Raw genomic sequence first — 20002 nt, 5'->3', positions numbered from 1 at the left:
AAAACTCCCAAATTCATTCTACAAGGCTACCATCACCCTGATACCAAAACCAGAAAAAGATGCCACAAAAAAAGAAAACTACAGGCCAATATCACTGATGAACATAGATGCAAAAATCCTCAACAAAATACTAGCAAACAGAATCCAAGAACACATTAAAAGGATCATACGCCATGATCAAGTGGGGTTTATCCCAGGAATGCAAGGATTCTTCAATATATGCAAATCAATCAATGTAATACACCATATTAACAAACTGAAGGGGAAAACCCATATGATCACCTCAATAGATGCACAAAAAGCTTTTGACAAAATTCAACACCCATTTATGATAAAAAAAAACCTCCAGAAAGTAGGCATAGAGGGAACTTACCTCAACATAACAAAGGCCATATATGACAAACCCACAGCCAACATCATTCTCAGTGGTGAAATACTGAAACCATTTTCTCTAAGATCAAGAACGAGACAAGCTTGCCCACTCTCACCATTATTATTCAGCATAGTTTTGGAATTTTTAGCCACAAAAATCAGAGAAGAAAAAGAAATAAAAGGAATTCAAATCAGAAAAGAAGTAAAACTGTCACTGTTTGTAGATGACGTGATACTATACATAGGGAATCCTAAAGATGCTACCAGAAAACTACTAGAGCTAATCAATGAATTTGGTAAAGTAGCAGGATACAAAATTAATGCACAAAAATCTCTTGCATTCCTATACACTAATCTTGAAAAATCTGAAAGAGAAATTATGGAAACACTCCCATTTATTATTGCAACAAAAAGAATAAAATACCTAGGAATAAATCTACCTAAGGAGACAAAAGACCTGTATGCAGAAAACTATAAGACACTGATGAAAGAAATTGAACATGATACACACAGATGGAGAGATATACCATGTTCTTGGATTGGAAAGTTCAACATTGTGAAAATGACTATACTACCCAAAGCAATCTACAGATTCAATGCAATCCCTATCAAACTACCAATGGCACTTTCTACAGAACTAGAACAAAAAGTTTCACAATTTGTATGGAAACACAAAAGCCAAAGCAATATTGAGAAAGAAAAACGGAGCTGGAGGAATCAGGTTCCCTGACTTCAGACTATACTACAAAGCTACAGTAATCAAGACAGTACGGTACTGGCACAAAAACAGAAATATAGATCAATGCAACAGGAAAGAAAGCCCAGAGATAAACCCACGCACATATGGTCACCTTATCTTTGATAAAGGAGGCAAGAATATACAATGGAGAAAAGACAGCCTCTTCAATAAGTGATGCTGGGAGAACTGGACAGCTACATGTAAAAGAATGAAATTAGAACAGTCCCTAACACCATACACCAAAATAAACTCAAAATGGATTAAAGACCTATATGTAAGGCCAGACCCTATAAAACTCTTAGAGGAAAACATAGAACACTCCATGACATAGATCACAGCAAGATCCTTTTTGGCTCACCTCCTAGAGAAATAGAAAAATATAATAATAATAAACGAATGGGACCTAATGAAACTTAAAAGCTCTTGCACAGCAAAGGAAACTATAAACAAGATGAAAAGACAACACTCAGAATGGAAGAAAATATTTGCAAATGAAGAAACTGACAAAGGGTTAATCTCCAAAATTTACAAGCAGCTCATGCAGCTCAATATCAAAAAAAAAAAACAACCCAAGTAAAAAATGGGCAGAAGACCTAAATAGACATTTCTCCAAAGAAGATATACAGATTGCCAACAAACACATGAAAGGATGCTCAATTTCACTAATCATTAGAGAAATGCAAATCAAAAGTACAATGAAGTATCACCTTACACTGGTCAGAATGGCCATTATCAAAAAATCTACAAACAATAAGTGCTGGAGAGGATGTGGAGAAGAGGGAACCCTCTTGCACTGTTGGTAGGAATGTAAGTTGATACAGCCACTATGGAGAAAAGTATGGATGTTCCTTAAAGAACTAAAAATAGAACTACCATATGACCAAACAATCGCACTACTGGTCATATACCCTGAGAAAACCGTAATTCAAAAAGGTACATGTACCACAATGTTCATTGCAGCACTATTAACAATTGCCAGGACTTGGAAGGAACATAAGTGTCCATCGACAGATGAATGGATAAAGAAGATGTGGCACATATATACGATGGAATGTTCCTCAGCCATATAAAGAAATGAAACTGAGTTATTTGTAGTGAGGTGGATGGACCTAGAGACTGTCATACAGAGTGAAGTAAGTCAGGAAGAGAAAAACAAATACTGTATGCTAACACATATATTTGGAATCTAAAAAAAAATAAATAAATGGTTCTGAAGAACCTAGGGGCAGGACAGGAATAGAGACACAGACGTAGAGAACGGACTTGAGGAAACGGGGAGTGCAAAGGGTAAGCTGGGATGAAGTGAGAGAGTGGCATGGACATATATACACTAACAAACATAAAATAGATAGCTAGTGGGAAGCAGCTGCATAGCACAGGGAGATCAGCTCAGTGCTTTTTGCCCACCTAGAGGGGTGGGATAGTGAGGATGGGAGGGAGATGCAAGAGGGAGGAGCTATGGGGATATATGTATATGTATAGTTGATTCACTTTATTATAAAGCAGAAACTAACACACCATTGTAAAGCAATTTTACTCCAATAAAGATGTTAAAAAATATATTTTAAAAAAAAGCAGTTGAGAAGGAAAGGGCAAAACTAACCAAAGTGATGCTAATACAAAACTGTGTGTACACGAACATGCTTGTACCTATGTTACACATTTATAGAACCTGTGTATTTCCTTGTATCTGTGTGTGCAAAATGGCATCCTCAGGTCATTCATCACTGTGAATGATGTTGTTTGTCGTGGAAAAAAAAAAAGATTCCATAAACTTTAAATATACTTTTTCTCTGCCACTCAATGAAAAAGATCACGGACATAAATACATTTTACATATTAGCTATTTGTTGTTTTATACCTTCCTCTCTCTCTCCTTCTGTAGTTCCACTTTCAGTAAATGGCATCACTACTCATCATGTCACCAAAGCCAAAACCTAAGAGTTATTCTATGTCTTCCTTCCCTTCCCCAGTGAATTTTGTTCAGCGTAAATGTTTATGGTTCTAGCTCCTGTGTGTACATTTCTGAGTCATTGCAGCTTTCCATTCCCAATGCCAAAGTTTCATTCATATACTCATCATCTCTTCCCCCGACTAGTAAAAACTTTCTAACTGAGCCTTTTCCTATGGCCACAACCCTCCAATCCATTCTCTGCATTAGGTTAGATCTATCCTTCTAAATTATACATATGGCCATGTCACTCCTCAGCTTAGAAGCCAGCAATGTCCCTCCAATCTCTACAATATAAAATGTGTCTTGAACTTATTTGGGTTTCGCTACCTGACATGTATATCCTTTTTCTGGTATTCATACCCAATTTCCTCCTGAAGGACCACCATCCTTTATATGCTAAGTCTTTAAGCTTCTAAGTAGAATTGACTTATGCAGTTTGTAAATCTCAGGCCTGATCAATCAGACATAGCATTCTGCTCACCAAAATAATTCATTCAGGTGACTCAAACAGAACCGTGAGACTTTGCTTGTACATCTGTAAAAGAGAATCTCATTCTTTCCCAGTGGACTTGAGCCTGTAAAACTCTAACACATCTTATGATAACAAAGCATAATACCATATGAGAATAGAACTACACACAGATGAAGTCGCAAAACAGAGATAAAGGGAGAAAAATAGCGCTCAGAGTCATCACTTGGATCCTGATCTAGACATATCTATAATAGCCAGCTCTTCCTTTGGACTTTTCAGTTATGGCTGCCATTAAATGCCATTTTCACTTAAGCCCTTTTGAGGTGGGTATTCAGTCACTTGCAAAAGATGTTATCCTACCTAATATTAATGCAAGCAGCCTTTAGCTAGGCACATTAGACCCTTTGGGATCTAGCCTCTGCTGACTTTTATAGTCACATTTCCAAAAGTCACCCACATGCAACCTATAATTAAAGAAAATGCAGATAAATGCAGTCCCAGGATGCCTTGCTCTTACATGCCTCAGGACCTTTGCACACAGCTTCATTTGCTCATAATGTCATTGCTGTCCTTCTCTGCCTGTCCAGGTCACCTTTCAAAGCTCAGCTCAAAAGTTACTTCCTTATCTCTAATATTCTTACTCCTCTTCCCCTGTGCACAAGGGGAATCACAGGTGACCTCATGTGTCTTCCTTACCATCTGGGAACTAGTGCATAGTCACAGTAGTAATGGTGAACACTTACTGAGCACTATTTCAAGTGTTTCATGTGTATCAACTCACTCAGTCTTCACAACAATTATTCTCACCATTTTACAGATGAGAAAACGGAGAGACAGAGAGGTTAAGAAATGTATAAGTGTCACAAGAAATAGTAAGTGGCACAGTAGGCCTAGGCAGTCTGGCTCCAGAGTCTACTTTTTTAATCATCATGCTAGGTCCTTGTCCTATTTCACACTCATTTCACAGCAGTGCCATCACCATATAGCTGGTCCTATATGACGTCTATTTCTACATCTGTCTATCTGATGGAGGTTTTGTCCTATCATCTTTACATTCCAGGACTGGACACAATGCCTGCCATAATATGTGCTCAATAGAAAATGGGATGAATTAATCAGTGACAAGTTCTTTTCAAATACAATTTTTCATGTGGAGAGAAAGAGATCGCAACAGAAAAGCCCTATGATCGTCCTGTGCATTAACCAAGACTCTTGAGATTACAACTAACAGAATCCAACTCAAACTGGCTCAAGAAGAGGGAATTCACTGAAGTCACATAAAATTCTAGAGCCATATCTGGGTTCTCATTCATTATCACCAGGATTTCATCTCTCCCCATCTCACAGATCACCTCTCCCCAGTGCAGATTTCACTCTCAGGCAGGCACCTGCCATTGTGGCAAAGACAGCCACCAACAGCTCCAGGTTTGCATTTTGCAGCCTCAGCAGGAAAAATACATATATTTCTCTTTCTCAATAGTCCTAGCAAAAGACCTGGGGATGACAGCCCATTAGTTCTGTTTGGTCCTGCTTGAGTCATGAGTATGCCCCGTAATCAATGATCAGCTAAGTGGAATGTGATGTTCCCATTGGCCAGGCCATGTCATATGTCCATCCCCAGAGCTAAAAGCAGAATCAGTCCCACCTAACTCATATGGAAAATAAAGGTGCCAGGTCTAGAAAAAGGGAGATTGTTGATGGTCAGTCAAAAGCAACAGGTGACCCCTGTAGGTTGATTTCATATAAAATCAAAACCACATTTATTTTGTCTGCATAATGCAAAATAAATCTGTTGCCAGAATGATTTTCCTCTGAGATAATCTAAATTTTTATAATATTTTGTCAGACTTGACTAAATATTGTATATTCTATGAACCTGGCATCTGTGATGATCTCTTGCTACAGGCTGTCTTAATGCTAGCTCCCAGTCAACACTTTTAATGAAAGAATGTATTATTCTCAATTGAAATCTCCTTCTCCCCCTCCAACCTTCAGATTTTTTACATCAATACCCTAAAATGTACAATAATCTATGCAGTTATCTTTGATAATTATAAAAAGAGGGAAGAAAGCATCCTTGGAGATTAGTCTCTTTGTAGAATTAAAAAATGACCAGTAAATCCAATTCATTTCTTGGCCAACAAAATAACAGCACTGAAATGGGGGATTGAAATGCTATCCTAGCTTATCGACTGACTGTATCGCTGTCCTCATGTTTTCCTTCTTGTTTCTTGAAAGATCATCAATCGATGCCTAATGATACCAGCAGCTGTCATTTACTCTGTGTCTTCTTAGTAACCAGTACCATGCTGGGTCCTTTTAGCTTTGTACCTTATTTCATTCTCAGGAAAAACAGTGCCTCTCCCACCTCTCTCCCCTCCTAGAAGGAGGAGCATAGTGTGAACATGTCAGGACCCCCAATCCTGGGATGTTGCTTAAGAATGACAAGGGATGAGGTCAAAGTTGAGGCCACATACCACAGTCTCTATGGGTTCTTGTCTCCTGGGAACATGTCACTCAGGGTCCAAGAAAGGAGCAGCAGGACACACTCAAAAGGATTTCCCTATGGAGAGTTCAGTGGAATAACTGGATTCAGAAGTGCAGGCAAGGTTAAAAGAACCAAGTAGAGGTGTTGAGGTATCCAAGCACTAGCAATGGCAAGAACCATCACGACCCCGAGGTCTGAAGGGGAGAGGAGGCAAGACTCGTTGCTGAGTGCAGCAGAGAGCAGAAGACTCGGAAGACCCTTCTCCAGGAAGCACACCTGGAGAAGAGCCTGGACACTGCTAGAACCAGGCAGAAGTGGAGAAGAAGCCAAGGCAGTAGATCTCTGGCCATGCTCTCCTCCACCCTCCAGTCTCCTATCTGTCCTCCCCCGACCAAACCCAACAGCTCTGGGAAGCAAGGGAGACTGGGTGATTCCATGCACAGAAAGGGGATTCTCATGTAAAGAGCAGTACCAGGAAGGATAGAAAATTGATGGGGAGTCAAGAATTAAGGTGGGAGCAAGTGGAAATTAAACAGCATAGGGATCCTCTCTTTAATACCTTCCCTCTCTAAGGTGTGGAGAAAAGGGAACCCTCCTCACTGCTGGTAGAAATGGAAATTGGTACAACCACTATGGAGAACAGTATGGAGGTTCTTTAAAAAATGAAAAATAGAGTTACCAGGTGATCCAGCAATCCCACTCCTGGGCATATATCCAGAGAAAACCACATTCAAAAAGATACACACAGCCCAATGTTCATTACAGCACTGTTTACAATAACCAGGACATGGAAACATGTCCATCAACAGAGGGATGGGCAAAGAAGATATGGTGCATGTGTACAGAGGAATATTACTCAGCCATAAAAAAGAACAAAATAATGCCATTTGCAGCAACAAGGATGGAACTAGAGACTGTCATACTGAGTGAAGTAAGTCAGGCAAAGACAAATATCATATGATATAGCTTATATGTGGAATCTAAAAAAACAGTACAAATGAACTTATCTACAAAACAGAAATAGAGTTACAGATGTAGAAAACAAACATGGTTACGAGGAAGTAAGGGTGGGGAAGGATAAATTGGGAGATTGGAATTGACATACACACACTACTATATATAAAATAAATAACTAATAATAACCTGCTGTAGAACACAAGGAGCTCTACTCAGTACTCTGTAATGGCCTATATGGGAAACGAATCTAAAAAAGAGTGGGTATATGTATATGTATAACCGATTCATTTTGCTGTACATCTGAAACTAACACAACATTGTAAATCAACTATACTCCAATAAAAAGAAAAACTTTTTAATCCCTTCCCTCTCTAGATTCTCTCCAAAACTCCATAGATGGGGTGCAATAGAACTGGTGCCCCATCTTGTTAAGGGCAGAAGGGAAACCTTCTAATGCTGCTTAGAGCTGCCTGTTAGTTCATGCACAAGGAGCCTTCCAGTCTCAGAGTGGTCCAGCTCGACTTACAAGAAAATTACACTGAGTTTGAGGCCAAGACCTGGCAGTGCTGAAGAGATGTTGATGAAGTGTCCCCTCCGTAAATCCCTCTCCTAAACTTGCAAAGGCCACAGGCAGCTGGCTGTGCATCAAGGGTTCAAGATTTTACCAAATAGCTTTCCAGCTCATCGTGAGTTAACTGCTCCCCCTTCCCATTAGAAATGAGAAAAACAAGGCTCAGAGCCATTGAGCAAGGAGACCAGAGTCAAGCCTTAATACACATGGGGTTCAAAGTCCTGCCTGCTCACCTCCAACCCCCATGCTCTGTCATTAGCACACACACCTCACTCCCCACCTCTCAACACCACTTCGTTGAGACACTGTTTCATAGATCATTGCACTATGAGGGAAAAGCTTCCTTCCTCAATCCTCTCCCTTTGATGCTGGTAAATATCCTTTCCCTCCTACTACAGCTGGGAACTAAGCTTGTCACTATCAGGACATGCTCAAGCACACCCAAGATATTCAGTGTGGCTATTAGACGAGGCAAATTTTAAGAAGCCAAAACTGCACCAACTTCCCTTGCTCTGCAAAAGGGACAAAGACTGGCCCTAAGAGATTGGTGCTGGGTCCGTGGGTCTGGTTTAGTTCTGCCAAGGAGAGCCCAGGCAATCTTTTAGCATCATCATTATATCACATGCTTAGAAAAATCAGGCAGCCTGAATGCCTCAGTTTTCTTTGCAAGACAGTCTCTACAGTAAACACACACACACACACACACACACACACACACACACACACCCCCACACGTTCTTGTCAAGATTAATCCAAACAGAAGCCAGGAGCAAGCAGGACAACCCTTTTCACAGGCCTCATGTGTCCCTCAATGTGGTTGTAGATCAAGTTTAAGATGTGCCAAATACACTGGGTAACTGAAGAGTCCTTTGGAGAAGATATTAAAAAAAAAAAAAATTTGCCATGAGGATTGCTTAAATGCTGTGTCATGGTTTCCAAGAGACACAGTGACATTGACACGCCTTTGCTTTCTGCTCTACATCAGGGTTTCCCAACCTCAGCCATATTGACACTTGGGGACAGATGATTCTTTGTTCTGTGGGTCTGTCCTGAGCATTCTAGGATGTGTAGCAGCATCCCTGGCCTCTACGCTGGAGGTGCCAAGAGCAACCCCCTCCAGTGGTGACAATCAACAATATCTCCAAACATTGCCAAATGTCCCCTGGGGTCAAAACTCCCCAGCTGAGAACTTCTGTTCAACACGTTCATGGTGGCAGAATCTACTCAGTCCCCACAATCTACCTGTTTGCCAGCAACCATTTTCCAAATGACTTTTTTTTTTTTTTTACAGACATAACCACATGGCTGTTCACCATTTCAGGTAAGATATTTGTTCCCTTCTGAGAACCCCTAGTTGAACTGTACACTGTCCCGAAAGCACACAAGAAGCAGTCAGAAACTCTACCCTCACCCAAATCCCTTTCACTATAGCCAACATATTTCTTTTTTGTTTTGTCTAGGATACAAAAATCACAATGTCACCAACTTCTAAGAATGTATTCCAAGAAAATAATTAATAATGTGTGCAAAGATTTAATTACAAGAAAATCCTTGCAACAAAGTTCATAATATAGAAAACTGGGAAATAGCCTAAGTGTCTGTTAAGAGAATAATGTTTAAATGAGCTGTGGTACATTCATCCACTAGAATATATACAGTGTCATTAGAAGTGATGAGGATGGAAATGCATTGGCACAATAAGATGTTTATGAAATATTAACAAAGTAGGTTACTAAAAACATTCTCAGTGATTATCTCATTTTAAAAATATCTTTGCATGTGTACATAGAAAAAGTCTGGATAAAAATTAGTTATTGATAGAGGCTTTTAAATTTCTACATCTTGAATTTCAATTTTTATAATAAACATATTTTACATAAAACTTTTTTATATAAGCTCTTGGGTATTCAGGGTAGTTGTACATTATTACACTCCCAAAGGATTACAGAAAAAAAAAAAGTCTAAGAGAAGAAAACAACCACAACACTGTAGGTTGAAGTATGCACCAACATCATTCTTGAAGTTTTCTGGTGGCACATTTGCAAGTATATTCCAGAGGATTCTTCAAAGCAAGAATAAAACAAAATAACCCTAGTTTCTATATATTTTAAATTATCCCACCCTAACATGAACAGGGAAGGAAATGAGACTTGAATTCACAGCATTTCATTGAGTTTTTATTGAGTCAGGAACCATAAACTCAATGGGTTAACCACAGTATGAAGTCATTTAGAACCGATGCATTTCTTGGATAGCAAAGACATTTATGAAAAGCCATATGAAGAAGACTGAATCGTGGCTTTGCTCCAGTGCCATCACGGAGGTTGCAGGATTTATTGAAGCAAAGCCTTGCTCAACCTGGTCAGAATTCCAAGAAATGATCTGAAAACACTGAAAGTAGAAAAATCATAAATTCTAAGAGGTGCAGAGATGCTCTTAAATTACAGTGCTATCTTTTCCAAGATTGCTTGTGAGATGTTGCCTTGGCTGAAATAATAGGAAAAAGCTGTCTCTATAATGTCTCCCTACCACAACTTCGGATAACATTCTTTGCACTGCAGTGTGTCCCTGTTATTATTGAAATTACTCTGAAACAATGACAGGGAGTTGCAGGAATTTTCTACAGAAAACACACAGGTCTTACTGTGCAGTCATTCCTCGGTATCCCCATTCTGCTTCCAAGGATACCGCAAGCTGACTGGAAGGGACTGGAGCATCCAGGGATTTTGGTATCCGCGGGGGACCTGGAAACAACCCCATGTGGATACTGAGAACCAACTGTATTCAGAACTAAAATTAAAATACAGCTTCCTGAAGTTTTCCAGTGCTCAGATGACTGGCAAAAAAATAATCAGATGGCTGGTAGGCAAGATCGTCAGAACCCAGGAGAGATACACATCGATATATAAAGATAGGCACACACACAAAAAGTTCTTATCCACGTGACTCCTCCTAGGCACAAAATTCAGATTAAATTCAGGATGTCAAATCAAATTGAATTTCACATAGCACAACAAATAATTATTTAGTATAAGGATGTCCAAAACATTTAACCAGGTGCCTTGTATTTTTAAGTGTTAAATCTGGTAACTCTACCCACCCCCCTAGAATTCTCCTGCAAAGGCATGATATGATTCCCTGTGACCTTCAGAAGAGCTATGCATTAATTTCTCCTATAAGAAGTAGCTTTTCTTATGAAGGGATCCTTAGCTTCCCAAAACAGTATCAAACAGCCAAATTTAACTGAATCAGAAATCAGAAAGAGAGGATTGGTTCAAGATGGCAGAGTAGAAGGACGTGTGCTCACTCCCTCTTACATGACCACTGAAATCACAACTAACTGCTGAACAATCATCAACAGGAAGACACTAGAACTCACCAAAGATTTCCCCACATCCAAAGACAAAGGAGAAGCCACAAGGAGAAGATAGGAGGGGCACAACCAAAATAAAGACAAATCCAATAACTGCTGGGTGGGTGACTCACAAAGTGGAGCATAATTATACCACAGAAGTCCACCCACTGGAGTGACGGTTCTGAGCCCCACCTCAGGCTTCCCAACCCGGAAGTCCGGCAAGAGGAGGACGAATTCCCAGAGAATCAGACTTTGAAGGCTAGCAGGATTTGATTACAGGACTTCAACAGGTCTGGGGGAAACAGAGACTCTACTCTGGGAGGGCACACACAAAGTAGTGTGCGCATCAGGACCCAGGGGGGATGAGCAGTGACCCCATAGGAGACTGAAACAGTCCTACTTGCTAGTGTTGGAGGGTCTCCTGCAGAGGCGGAGGGTGGCTGTGGCTCACCACGGGAACAAAGACACTGTCAGCAAATGTTCTGGGAAGTACTCCTTGGTGTGAGCCCTCCCAGAGTCCACCATTAGCCCCACCAAAGAGCTGGGAAGGCTCCAGTGCCGAGTCGCCTCAGGCCATGTCCCATGTCCCCTGCATTAGCAGGCAGATTCTCAACCACTGTGCCACCAGGGAAGCCCAGCAAGATGTTTTTTAACCCACCTCCTAGAGTAATGGAAATAAAAACAAAAATAAACAAATGGGACCTACTGAAACTTAAAAGCTTTTGCAGAGCAAAGGAAACTATAAATAAGACGAAAAGACAACCCTCAGAATGGAGAAAATATTTGCAAATGAATCAACAGACAAAGGATTAATCTCCAAAATATATAGACAGCTCATGCAGCTCAATATTAAAAAAAACAAGTAACCCAATCAAAACATGGGCAAAAGACTTAAATAGACATTTCTCCAAAGAAGACAGGCAGATGGCCAAGGGGCACATGAAAAGCTGCTCAACATCGCTAATTAGTAGAGAAATGCACATCAAAACTACAATGAGGTATCACCTCACACCAGTTAGAATGGTCATCATCAGAAAATCTACAAACAACAAATGCTGGAGGGGGTGTGGAGAAAAGGAAACCCTCTTGCACTGTTGGTGGGAATGTAAATTGATACAGCCACTATGGAGAACAGTATGGAGGTGCCTTAAAAAACTAAAAATAGAACTACCATATGACCAGCAATCCCACTACTGGGCATATACCCAGAGAAAACCATAATTCAAAAAGACACATGCACCCCAATGTTCATTGCAGCACTATTTACAATAGCCAGGCCATGGAAGCAAACTAAATGCCCATTGACAGATGAATGGATAAAGAAGTGGTGTACATATATACAATGGAATATTCCTCAGCCATAAAAAGGATCGTAACTGGGTCATTTGTAGAGACGTGGATGGACCTAGAGACTGTCATACAGAGTGAAATAACTCAGAAAGCGAAAAACAAATATTGTATATTAACGTATATATGTAGAATCTAGAAAAATGGTACAGATCAACCAGTTTGCAAGGCAGAAATAGAGACACAGATGTAGAGAACCAATATATGGACACCAAGGGGGGAAAGCTGGGGCAGGAGGGCGGGGGAATGAATTGGGAGATTGGGATTGACATATATACACTAATAGGTATAAAACAGATAACTAATAAGAACCTGCCGTATAAGAAATTAAATTAATTAAATTTTAAAATCTGAGAAATCAGAAAGACATAAGAAAAGCTGGATGGAAAGTCAGAAGACAGAAGATCTAGTCCTGACAATTCCAGTAACCAGCTTTGTGTGACTTTTGGACAAGTCACCTAAATCCTGTAATTCTGTTTCCATATTACATCTGTAGTGGAAAATAAGCGGCTGCCTTCCTTTCTCTGAATTCACAGCAGACATTGCCAATCGATCACAGCATTCCTCCCCACTATGCCCAGATGCAGCCTCAAAATTCTTCTCAGCAAAGTCTCCAGGGGGCCACCATCCACTGACAAGACTACACCCTTGAGAATAAATCTACTTATCTTCCTTGAATTAAATGAGCAAGCTCCAATGAAAGTTTGGAATACTTTGTGTTCCAAATTTAACCCTAAAAGGCAAGATCATACCTAGTTTCACACCTCAGTTAAAAGCCGAACATGACTGCCTTCTGAAGTAGATTTTGTTTTTAATTCAGAGCAGGAGAAATGGTCATGGAGTCCTGCTTTGACCAGACCTTGTGGGAACTGTCCTCAAGGACCTCAGTGGAGGACGAGGCAGGTCCTGATTCCTGCCCTCAACGTTGACCTTGATTCCACTCCTCTTCATGTCTGTTTCCTTCTGCACCCGTGGGCTTCTCATACTACCCCCTGGCTTCCTCACCTCTGTGTATCTTTTCTACTTCATGGATTCTGCTTTCTCATCATTTCCACCTCTCCTAGCCTCTCATGGTCCAGCGCAAGGTCATGAAATCTTTTTTGCTTCAGCTCCATTTGCCCAATCTCTGCCTGATTCTCTTCCCATTTCCCAGTTCAGATGTCCCAGAGGGAGGATCTCACGTCTTAGCTGGCCCTTGTTTGCCAAGGGGCCAGTCTAGAGACTGGTTGCATGCTGAGTCAGAGGCCTCCATTGGTCCAATCAGCTAGGACTCTAAGTACCCGTATAAAACATGGTTGCCTGGGCAAAGCCCCTCAGCAGAAGAAGTTAGTGTGTTGTTGTTTTGTTTGTTTGTTTGTTTGTCTTCTCTCTCTTTTCAAAAGGGTCTGAAGGGCAGGCACCATGATGTTCGTAACTTCATAGGGTCTTTTCAAGGACCAAAGGTGACCATCCATGTATGTCAAAAGTGACGTTTTATCTGGTTTCTTCCAAAAGCAGACCCTGAGGCAGGGACCTGAGTGTAAGTAGTTTATTTGGGAGGTGCTGGAAACACCAAAAAAGGAGTGAGGAAGTGATCAAAGGAAAGGAAGACAACTCATAAACATCTGTTACTAAGCAACTACCACAGTAGCTGACTGAAGCCTATCCCAGAGGGAAGTTAAGGGAAATGGGAGAAAACATACCCCCCAGAATGAGCTAACCCCAAAAGTGAGGAAGCTGAACTATTTAAAGACCAACTCTCAATGGTCCTTGGTGGAGGCCTACTCCTGGGGATGTTATTTTCCCAGCACTTTGGGCAAACACTGGTGTTCCAGCACAGTGGCTTTCCAAGGTTCTGGAAAAAGGCCTCAGGCACAGAGAGGAAGATAAGACAGATGGATATCTTCCAGTGCACCCTGAACTGGTTAATGTCTAAGAAGTAGAGGAGAGGCACTGACATCACCTACTGTAGCACTCTGTCAACTCTCAAATCAATGTCAGCTTTATGAGTGAGGGGAAACAGTGCCTGGCACATAGTAGATGCTCAAGACATATTTAAGGGATAAATGAGCGAATGAATGAATTATAGAAAGTTCTATATAAATGAATGTAATGGTTATTATTGGGGCCATTGTTGTGGATCCTTATTTGTTTGCCTCCTTATGCCAATGAAAGAGTTAACATGATTGGAGAAGGGTAAAACGGAGCATTAAACAAAACAAAGAACCACCAGCTAGTACCAGACAAGGCCTGGCTGTTATTTTGTTTTTTTGGCTGCATTGGGTCTTCGCTGCTGCTGCACGTGGGCTTTTCTCTGGCTGTGGCGAGCGGGGGTTACACTTCGTTTTGGTGCACAGGCTTGTCACTGCAGTGGAATGAGAGCACGGGCTCTAGGCACGTGGGCTTCAGTAGTTGTGGCTCGTGGACCCTAGAGCACAGGCTCAGTAGTTGTAGCACATGGACTTAGTTGCTCCACAGCATGTGGTATCTTCCCGGACCAGAGCTCGAACCTGTGTCCCCTGCACTGGCAGGCAGATTCTTAACCACTGCGCCTCCAGGGAAGCCCAAGGCCTGGCTTTTAATACCAACTCTTTTTGCACCACTACCATGACTTGGAATGAAGCCTAAGAAATATCTTCCTCCTACATACTCTTCAAGTCGTATTTTAATAACTTCTTTTCTACAATTTGTCCTTTATGTTCATTTCAGTTTGATCTCAGCTGTATACAGTGATGATCAGTGGAGGAGGGCCATATTTGTCTTCTTTCCCCAGTCCTGTGTCCCCAAAGACAACCCTGAGCCCTACTCTTGCTTAAACCCCACCCTAATCAGGTCACAAACAAGATTGCGGTAATAAGCACGAGGGGACAATATGAACCCACCTCCATTGATAGGATTTGAGAGATGCTTCCATGTTATCCAGCTTCCCTTCTCAGACAGCACTAAGCCAATTGAGAAATATACTCGTAAGTCAAAAATGGAACCAAACACTGGCTTTCCTACCTGTAGCACAAAACCAGAGAATGCAACTTGGATATGAGGCTGAAAAAAACTTCCCAATGGTTTGTCTCTAGGTCCAGACCTTGGGGAGCATTTGCCCTGCAGATCAGAAACTTCTCTGGTCCTCAGAAAGGACCAAGGTCTGCCTCACCCTAAGTCAATTTCAAAGAACCCCAGATTGGCCAGACGTGCAAGTGGCCCTTTACACACAGCCCACTCCCAAGAGTGACATAAAGACCAGTGGTTTCTAGACTCTTGCCATCTCACCAGACAGAGAAATTACTCCTCCTCCCTCCCACCATTGGAAAGGGTCATTGAAAGATAGAGATTGGCAATTTCAAGCCAGTAAGAGACTCAAAGTTCCTGTTTTTCAAGGTGGCAGGAACTCAGGGAGAGGGAGAAAAATGATGCCTTCCCCGTGCTTCTGTGAGCTGAAAACCTATTTCCTATCAGAAGAGCTGATCTGAAAACCTATTTCCCCTTTAATTCTCAGTGAATGGATAAGAGCAAGGCCGCCAGTGGATATGCAGAGGGAATTGATCTACAGAACAGTCATTTTCCATTTCTCTTTCGTCCTGTTACACATCACTGCATTTAGGTCTGTACAGAAACCATAAATGCTTCAATAAGTAGGGCTGTGTCTTCTGCTCATTCCATCTCTCACACTAGGATTGTTAGTAAACTCTGCAGTCAGCGTTTAGCACAGGAGTTTAAGGATGTCAAGACGGAGGCTCTAATATGTGAAAAGTAAAACTGTTTCTTTGGGAATGTTTCTTCCTTCCCAAAACAAAGGGAAAAAATAGTAATTTTGCTTCTGATTCAAGGCTGACTTTGATGGCAGGAGAATGGAGTGTAGCCAGCTTACTTTTAAGGGACTGACCTCCAGTGGCCAGCAATGGTAATTCCTCTGCTAGAGAACAGATTTTCTGAGAAAATCCAAGAGTGAGCTTGGAGAGGCTTTAGAGTTCATCTTTCTCTGACCACTTCATGATACAGAAGAGGAAACAGAGATCCATAAAAGATGAGGAACTTGTCAGTGGTCGCTAAGACAGGACTGGAGCCAAGATCTTCTGTCTTTCATTCTGTTCATCTCCTCCCATTGCCCAGCACGTATTTAAAATCTACCCTTCCATATATACTACAATTAATAAGCAGAGTTCCTAAAAAACTAAAAATAGAGTTACCATATGATCCAGCACTCCTGGGCATATATCCAGAAAGGATGAAAACTCTAGTTCAAAAAGATACATGCAGAGAAAGACAAACACCATATGATATCTCTTACATGTGGAATCTAAAAACATGATACAAATGAACTTATTTACAAAACAGGAATAGACTCACCAACATAGAAAACAAACTTATGTTTACCAAAGGGAAAGGGTGGGGGAGAGATAAATTAGGAATTTGGGGTTAAAAGATACACACTGCTATATATAAAATAGATTAACAACAAGGACCTACTGGATAGCACAGGGAATATTCAACATCTTGTAATAACCTGTAATGGAAAATAATCTGAAAAAGAATATATATATATACACACACACATATATAAGTAAATCACTTTGCTGTACACCTGAAGCATTGTAAATCAACTATACTTCAATAAAATATAAACTAAATAAAATAAACAAATAGGATAACAATGACAAATTCCAATTTCAGACAACCCTTCTGTGACTTGCCACAAACCTGATTGGATAAGTGTGGATAGAGATTTCAACTTCCCACTAGATGGTAAACAGTTAAAAGGTAAGAATTTTTTCTTAATTATCTTTGACTCTCTAGTACTTTTCACCATACTTGCCACATGGCTCATATTTAATAAATGTCATATGGATGGGTAGATAGTTGGACAGATAAATTTGAACTTGAAATTAGACATCAACTAAAACCAAAAGCCTCTTGCTTCATTTTCCAATTAGCAAATGGCAGACCTAAGATTTGAGAGCAGCAGTTGTTTCTTCAATCATTCAACACATATTTATTGAGTGTTTACAATGTGCCATGAATTTCCCTTAGTAATGAGAACCCAGTGAGAAAGACAAAATGATGTCCCAATCACTATGCTAGTGATAAGTACTGGGAGGATAAAGAAAGAAGGAAGTCTTGATATTGGTGATAGATCCTTCCCCAGTGTTAGTGGAGATGTGAATTAGGACACAGCCCTGAAGGTTTCGAGCATAGACTGAAATCTTGAAGAGTTTATGAGTAAACCTCAGCATCCCTTGGTAAAGTAACCCAGTTTGGTGGTGAAGGGAGAGAACCTTCATATGGTAAGGGGCAAAACTCATGTCTCCTTTCCCCCAACTATTATTCCCAGAATTCACTTGGCTTTTGAGGATTTAGCATCTCTACTGATACCATCATACTGGCTCCAGAAATTATTCTTCTTCTCCTTACACTTCCATCCCAAGGATGGATAAAAGCCCTTTCTGTAATTCCCCACAGCACAGATGAGACCATGTTGGAACAATTACAAGATTTTACTGAAGTCTCAGAGAAAAGGGGGAGGAATTATAAGTTATTAAAAGATAGCGACTAGACATGATGACACTTAAGACCTACAGGCCACCCTCATGAGGTTGGCCAGATTCCTATAGGATTTCTTCCCTGTCTAGCTCCGGATAGACAGCATATGGTAGTGTCCAAATTTCCCTACTACCCCAGGAAACTCCTCAAGTGTATCAAAGACCCTCAGAGTCCAAGCCCAAGAGAGCAGAAATGTGCATGATGACAGGGTCCCTTTTCCCTCTGCTCCAAATTCCATCTCTCACATTGTAAAAACACAGGCAGCTACCAATTTACAGATGGCTTTTACTCCAGAAATCTATTTGCTAGACAGTGTTTTGGAACCTCCCATGCATTTCCAAAATATCAACAGTGATTTAAAACAGAGGCAAGTCCCAGAAAGTTCTATATATACCCTGGTCCATCTAAGGATGTAAGAAATAGAGCTTCCCAATTTGGCAGAAATCAGGAAGCGAGTATAGATGCTCCTAGGCACTCTCTATACCCAAATATCATCTGACCAATATAAGGACCCAAATCCCCTACCAGATTCCTGACAATTCTGCATCAGGAGACAAAGCATAATTGCCTCTATAGAGACCTGTGGCTGCAGAGACAAGATAATTGTGACCTGGAATCAGTAGAGATATCATTCCTAAATTGAGTCTAGCAAACTGCCTGTTTCCCAAGTATCTTTAGCATTTGGTGCATTTGAAGGAAATGCAGTACAATTTGTGGCATCACAGGACATGAGAAAATAACAGGTGGATCAGTGCAGAGTGAAGCCAAATATAATATTTTTTTATCAAGAGATACTGTCAGTTGCTCCTCTATCTAGTGAGCCCAGCAAGTCTCGTTGGATAAGATCTCGTTTCAGTGAAGTGTCACTTGAGCACCTCTTCTTGATTATGCAAATGTAAGACAAGGGGACACCCACTGCCCTGGGAAAGGGAGATATCACAGGATTTTCTGTGACATGACAGATGCTGTTCTTTCCAAGTGCCCCTTGCAGTCCTTGACATCAGCAAAGAAATCTACAAAATGTCCTGAGACAAAAGAGATTTATTTTATTTATTTAACATCTTTATTGGAGTATAATTGCTTTACAATGTTGTGTTAGTTTCTGCTTTATAACAAAGTGAATCAGCTATACATATATCCCCATATCTCCTCCCTCTTGTGTCTCCCTCCCTCCCTCCCTATCCCACCCCTCTAGGTGGTCACAAAGCACCGAGCTGATCTCCCAGTGCTATGTGGATGCTTCCCACTAGCTATCTATTTTACATTTGTTAGTATATATAAGTCCATGCCACTCTCTCACTTCATCCCATTTTACCCTTTCCCCACCCCGTGTCCTCAAGTCCATTCTCTACATCTGCATCTTTATTCCTGTCCTGCCCCGAGGTTCTTCAGAACCTTTTTTTCTTTTAGATTCCATATATCTTCATTCTGTATGACAGTCTCTAGGTCCATCCACCTCACTACAAATAACTCAATTTTGTTTCTTTTTATGGCTGAGTAATATTCCATTGTACCTAAATAGATATTTCTCCAAAGAAGATCTACAGATTGCCAACAAACACATGAAAGGATGCTCAACATCACTATCACTAGAGAAATGCAAATCAAAAGTACAATGAGGTATCACCTCACACCAGTCAGAATGGCCATCATCAAAAAATCTACAAACAATAAATGCTGGAGAAGGTGTGGAGAAAAGACAAAAGAGATTTAGATGCTGACCTCTTTCCTGCTGAATATCAACAGCATTAAAACCTCTCTGATAAACTTGATGGTCCTAATTGAGTGGATTAGCCTGAAGGGATACTTAGCACCATGGGGCGGGATGCAACAGGAGTAGAGGGGGGTGTTGACTGGATTGGTGATGGGGGTTCCAATCAGAAATCAGAAGGCCAGGAGTGGTGGGAGGGGAGGGGGAAAGACGAGGAAGGGGTGTTTGCTGATTTAGGCATAGCTGTGATTGAGGGCTAAAACCAGAAGGTTGGATAATATTGGTGTAAATCATATTGGAGAAACCAGTGCTCCTCAGCCTTAGTACTATTAAGATTTTGTGCCAGATCATTTTTCCACTGGGGAGGTGGGGGAGAGGGCTGTCCTGTGCATTGTAGGATGTTTAGCAGCATCCCTGGCCTCTACTCACTAGATGCCAGTAACATCTTCCCCCAAGTTGTGACAACCAAAAATACCCCCAAACTTTGCCAAATGTCCCCTGGGATGGCAAAGTCAACACTAA

This window comes from Neophocaena asiaeorientalis, unplaced genomic scaffold (assembly GCF_003031525.2).
Source record: "Neophocaena asiaeorientalis asiaeorientalis breed wild unplaced genomic scaffold, Neophocaena_asiaeorientalis_V1.1 scaffold218, whole genome shotgun sequence".
NCBI classification, from domain to species: Eukaryota; Metazoa; Chordata; class Mammalia; order Artiodactyla; family Phocoenidae; genus Neophocaena; species Neophocaena asiaeorientalis.
The sequence above is the reverse complement of the archived record's forward strand: the minus strand, read 5'-3'. Positions refer to the sequence as shown.